The following is a 6,058-nucleotide window of genomic DNA, read 5'->3' as shown; positions in this document are numbered from 1 at the left end:
AGTATTTTCACATGCCAACCCACAATTTCACATCTGTTTGCTGCAGTTTCAGTACCCCACTGGCATTCTTAAAAGCTCACGAGAATTAGGAAAGAATTACAAATGCAATCCTACTTGCAAGATATATTCTCCTTTGTTATGGATGCGTGGTTTTATTTCTCAATGGAAAGAAAATCATACGAAGGTTGAAGCTGCAGTGCTGTATTGTTTGCCGTAAGTAATAGCTAATAAACATTAAAATTAATGTTGCCATATTAGCTGAAAATACTCACAGGATAAGCAAACAATTAACTAAAGGGAGAGTGTGAAGTACGGTTTCAGTTGAGAAGTGATACTGTGGGTTTTGCTTTGTACCTCTCTGCCTCCCTTCTTCCTCCCTGGGGGATGTGCTACAGATAAGGAAGTGTCCCTGGACTGTTAGAAATAGATTAAAATTCAGCTGAAGTTCACAACAAACTCTCTGACTGGAAAGAGATGGCCCACTGACCCTGAGCTGTTAAGTCAGTCATTTGGCACCCAGCGGGGATATTTTCAGATATCTGCAATATATTTTTAATAAAAAAAGAAGTCGGTTCTTTTCATTGTCATGGCATGGGAAAGCGCCATTATATTTCTCCTCTTTGACTTTGTCAGTTAGACAGCCTCCAGTAAATGCAGAACAATTCATTTGAGACCTGTTATAAAAAAAAAAATGACTCGCTCTACCTGCCGTATTCTGATGGATGGAATAGGGGTAGAATACAGAATAGCATAGTGTGTCTGAGAGATTAAGTCACTAGGAAGCCCAGGTTACTTAATTATCTGACGCGCTTTACACGTCATGATCAGCAGAAATAGAAATCAAGCCAGAGAGGTTGCTATTTTAGATCTGAGCATGGCAGTAAGTGCTTCCAAAATAGTGGCCAGTAATTAAAAGAAAGGAAAAAAAGAAAACAGGATAAAGAAAGAACATCAGAAGTGCCATACTGGGTCAGACCCAATGATCCACTGAGCCCAGCATCCTGTCTGTGACAGCAGCCAGTCCAGGACACTTGGAAATACCCAGCAGATCTTAATGGGAAGATCATTCCCTGACGCTCATTCCCAGAAATAAGAATGGTGATCTTACTTCTGCCTGGCTAATAATTTCATTTCATTTCACATTACATTTATAGATTGCCGTATTCCATAAAATAAGACCCAAAGAAGTTTTTAACTTACTAAAAAGTGCAATATATAACAATATAATGAAAAGCATAAATCCTCCACTCTCACTGGGGGTAGAGCAGAGTTACATAACATAATCAAGCATACAATACAACAATATCAATTACTAACAACACAATAATATTCAATAATAACAGTATACAAAAAATTATCATAGTTTTCCAAAATAGCAACCACAAAATCTCAACCCCCAACAGATTTTATACTGCTTAAACATACTAAACCTCTCAGCTACAGAGGGAACCTGATAAAGTGTCTTACTCCCTCATATCGCCAACAGACAACAAAAATACTACAGCCCTGTCTCTCAGCATCTCCCAGCCTCTCCCTAAAGTGATCCCCAAGGAGCGATCCACATTGGGTCTCCCCTTTGGAGGCATCCTGACACCACAGCAGGTCGGCTTTTCAGGTTGGGTCCAGGATGACCTCAGTTAATGGGCCTTATCTCCAGAAATCCAAAACATTTTAAAATCCACTTAAAATATTTTCCTTGAGCACATCCTCCAGCAACAAATTCCACAGCTTAACTGAACATTGACTAAAAAACTGCTTTCTTAAATTTGTTTTAAATGTGCTACCAGTTTGCTTCGTGGAGTATCCCCCTAGTCCTTGCACTCTTTGAAAAGGCAAATAACTGTTCCCTATTAACCTGTTGCACACCACGCATTATTTTATAAATCTCTCTCATGTCTTTTGTGATAAGCAGTAGGTAAAGTGACTCTATCTGCTCTTTAATTTTATTTAATTTTGGAATTTTTAAAAATACAAGCAAAAATGCTAGGACAAAACATATCCTTTCCCGTCAGTCAAATTGCATATTCCTTCTTGAAACAGAGAGAAATGATGGTAGAAATAAAGTCTGCAAAATCCATCCAGTCTGTCTATTTTCCATCTCCGTTTCAATACTGCAGATCCTGGTGTTTGAGAGGAGAGAGGAGGCCAGCAGCTTCTTTTGCCTCCTTTGGGTTGCCAACTCAATCAGAATTGGTCTCTATTGGGCAACAGCAGCCTGACATTTCAATCACAACCACCCAGGGTTTTTCCCTGTTTTGAAAACCATCCAGGGCTGGATTTAGGCATAGGCAATATAGGCGCATGTCTTGGTTGCCAAATTCTGAAGGAATCCAAAAACTGAGATTCACCTGGCTGCTCTCTGCTTTCCAGGGGATGAAGAAGGGGAGAACCCCTTACCTTAAGTCCTCTGCCTAGGGAAGCCATCACCTTAAATTTGGCCCTGAAACCATCCTCCTCTCGCCCAGCCTAGCCAACTCCATGACATTCCTTGGCCAGAGGCCACAGAACGCAGCTTCCTCTCTAGAATACCCTCTGAATCTATTTCTAGTTGATGCTGCTGTGCAGTGCCCAAGAGTCTTTCCACCTGAGGATTGTGAACGCTGCCTCTGCAGCTTCCCTTTCCCTGACCAGCCCAAAAAAACTAAAGTTGGATTCAGGAATCAAATCCAGAATTCTCACACAGCAGCATGTGCTACTGCCGCTGAGCCATTGGGGTGCTCCCCTGCAGATCTTACTTGATTTCCAGCTTTACTTTGTTTCCCTGCAGCTAAAGGTACTTTCTCCCATGTTTTCTTGAATTCTGATGCTGTTTTTGCCTTCAACAACCTCTGCTCTGCAGCCTTGTGTTCTATATAGAGAGTATCCACTCCTTGTGTTACTTTGATTCTTATCCAGGGAGGATCATGCTGCTTTCCAATGGATTCTTAAGCTAGTTCCTGATTCCGGTTGAAAAAAGACCCCTAAATGAGACCTAGGGGGTCTATTACTATTCCAAATTAAAATCAACATAGTTCATTAGCATGTGCATTAGCATTCCCATTAGTGAATAAGCAGTAATGCTAATGCACATACAAACAGCACGTGTTGATGTGCAATCACCATGCATACGTTATTTGCTCTGATCTAACCCTGCCCACTTTTATTTGCACATGGGATACAGGGAGGCAAAATTAAAATCATGTTTTTATGCAGGTAAACACACATTTACCTATATAGAAAACATTTCATTATTGCTCCTTTACTTCTTGTTCCTTGGGGTTCCCTCACAAATGCAGGCTACATCTAATTTAATAGTTATCTCAACTGGGAGGAGGAAACTTAGCTGTAAAAGACATGCTTAAGATTGCCATCTTACATTCAGGCTCTGAATTATCATCAGGAGGAAATCAGTAATTGAAGGTTGAAAGAGCGTAGACCATAGGAGAAGGGCTAACCCAAAGACCCGATGTGGGCTACTGCAGCTATTCTCCACTTCCAAACCCACTATTGAAGCAGAAATATAATACGTAGCTGTAAAAATTTAAAAAAAATAAAAAAGAGAGCATTCAAAAAATGCATTGCAGAACTTCCATAATGTTATTCTGACAGAAACAATCTCTCTCACTTTCAAAGGATGATATGATATACAGTACCCGTCAAATTCAGTGGCTAAGAATAAAATAAGCAATATTTAATGTATGTGGGTAAAATACTTCCCACAAGCCATCTTGCTTTTACTGGTTTACATAAAAACTGTGCTTTGCAGTTTTTTAAACAAATGTGAAAGTTTTATCGGCAGGATTTGTGCTTGTAAAATGCTGATTTTATTTCTTAATAGGTCTAAATGTTTATTAAAACTCCATGGTGTGCGCATGCCTTCAGGCCACTGCCTGCGTCACAGAAACAGAGTTCAGTTTGATCAGGGAGTTGCTTGCTTGAGCCAGTTCCGTGATGAACACTTGGCCTTTCTGCCTGATAAACTGCGCCACTGCTGTCATCTCCTCAGGGGTGATAATAGATGAACTTTCCTTGGTCATCTATCACACCTGTTAATGTTCTATTAGAAAGCAAGTCCTGTATCCCATTAATGGCATCCTGTGCTCTTAGTCCAAAGTCTGATCCCAAGTCCTTCAGAATAACCATTTTGGAAGTCTTAATGTAATCGATAAACTTCATTAGAAAGCTATGGGACTCTTCCTCTGTCATCACTTCTTCAATCCCCTCTTCCTCCACCACAAAACTCTCTTTTAATTTCAGGTATTCTTCATGTTGCCACTTGCCAATGCTCCTCTTCCTCCTTGGCCTTTCTTTTTTCCTCTTCCTGCCTTTCCTCTTCAAGTGCAACCGCTCTTCTTCTCTGTGTCTTTCCTTGGCCCTCTTCAGATCAAGCTTCTTGCATTCTTTGTGCTCTGTTTCTTCAGCCTCTCTCTAGGCTTTTCTTGCTTGTTTCTCCTCTAGTTTCTTCTGATTCTTTGCTCCAATTTTCCCATATGTCTGAACCTCCATTGCCTCATCTCTTTCCACCACCTCTTCCATCTCCTCCTCCACCTGTTGCACTCTTCTCTGGGCCATCATTCTGTTCATGTTCCTTCTCCTCCTCGGCATTCCTTCTCTCTGCTCCTTGGTCTGAGGCCGAGGAAGTGCTCCTACCGATGCCACATCCCATTGGTCTTCCTGATCGTCTGACTGCTCCCAGATCTGCAGGCGGCTGACGAGCAGCAGCACCAGAGCCAAGATCCCGGCAGCTAATACGTACAGCAATGCACTCCATCTCACACACGTCACTGGCCCTGGCCCCCCACGGAGCAACCGAACTTAGGCGTCCTGACATCACGTCAAGACCCCATTAGGATCCTTACTAAGGTGTGGCCTTGTGGAAAGCCTAATCATTTAGAGAAGAGAGGAATGTACCATTTATGCCACAGCACCCCCATGTGAGGCTGCTGAAATGGCTGTTTCCTGTGTCTATAGAATTCAGTGAACTCTAGAGAAGTTGTGGATTTTTCTGCTTAAAGTCTAATGAAGAGGTATGTTTTTTTCAGTTCCCTTTTTCTCGAAATCCTAGGCCCAATTCAGTGGGACATGGATCTGTGGAGATTTAAGAGACTTGAATTGATTTTACCTTTTGAGTTTAGAAAAGATTATTTGGGTTTTCCAGTTGAAAGGCAGCTTTTCCACCCTTCCTTTCACCTGTTTGTTTATTTTCTCATCTGATTCACTTAGCCCAACAGAGTCGGTGCCCATACAGCAAACATCTCAGAGAAGGTGAGGCTATTCATCCAGTATCTAGAGGAAACAGGATGGAGGAGAAGGAATGGCACCCATGAGGTGCTTACTCACGATTTATACCCAACTGGTATACACCAGATTCAAGGAGGTGCCTAATTCGTACAAAGGAGAAACAACAGCGTAGGAAATTAAATTGGAGGGTGTGTCTGTTGAACAGAATACGGATAGTTCACAAATTCCAGTTGGAATAGCTTGTGGAATAAAGGGAAACCCAGAGAGGAATAAGGGGAACCCCAGTAACAGAAAGGAGGGACCACACAGTTACTGATTTAGGTATTGATTTCTGGATTGTGGATTTATCAAAGGAAAAGTGTGTCAAATTATTTTTATTGCACAAGTGCTGCAATAAAGACGTTATGTTGGAACACCAATCAAGTGTTCCTCTAGTTCTTTTAAATGGGCTTGGTGACTGACACATTTAATGCCTTATGCCCTGGATGATATCCTTCCCCCTACGAAGAAGAGAGTGGATTGTGACTGCATATGGGACTGACTCCGTGAATCTGAAAGTATTCCCCAAGTTCAGAGTCACAGATGAAAGGTCAGACCATTACATATCAAGCATCTTTGTCATCTCAGAGGTTAGTATTTTCTAATCCAGTGATTCTCAACCCTGTCCTGGGGACCCCCCCAGCCGGTCGGGTTTTCAGGATATCCACAATGAATATGCATGAGAGAAAATTTGCATGTTATGGAGGCAGTTGGGAACCACTGTTCTAATCACTTAGGCCTGGATTCATCATTCTTCACAGAATGATGAATCCTGCGAATGATGAAAAGTGGTGCTATT

General features: G+C 41.6%; 1 pseudogene; it reads right to left on the bottom strand.

Annotated features, from left to right (window-relative positions):
- Positions 1-3,857: 3,857 nt before the first annotated feature.
- On the bottom strand, positions 3,858-4,584 carry LOC115091512 (annotated as a pseudogene).
- Between the last annotated feature and the right edge of the window lie 1,474 nt (positions 4,585-6,058).

This window comes from Rhinatrema bivittatum, chromosome 5 (assembly GCF_901001135.1).
Source record: "Rhinatrema bivittatum chromosome 5, aRhiBiv1.1, whole genome shotgun sequence".
NCBI lineage: Eukaryota > Metazoa > Chordata > Amphibia > Gymnophiona > Rhinatrematidae > Rhinatrema > Rhinatrema bivittatum.
Note: the sequence above shows the minus strand (reverse complement) of the source record. Positions and strands in the feature narration are given on the sequence as shown.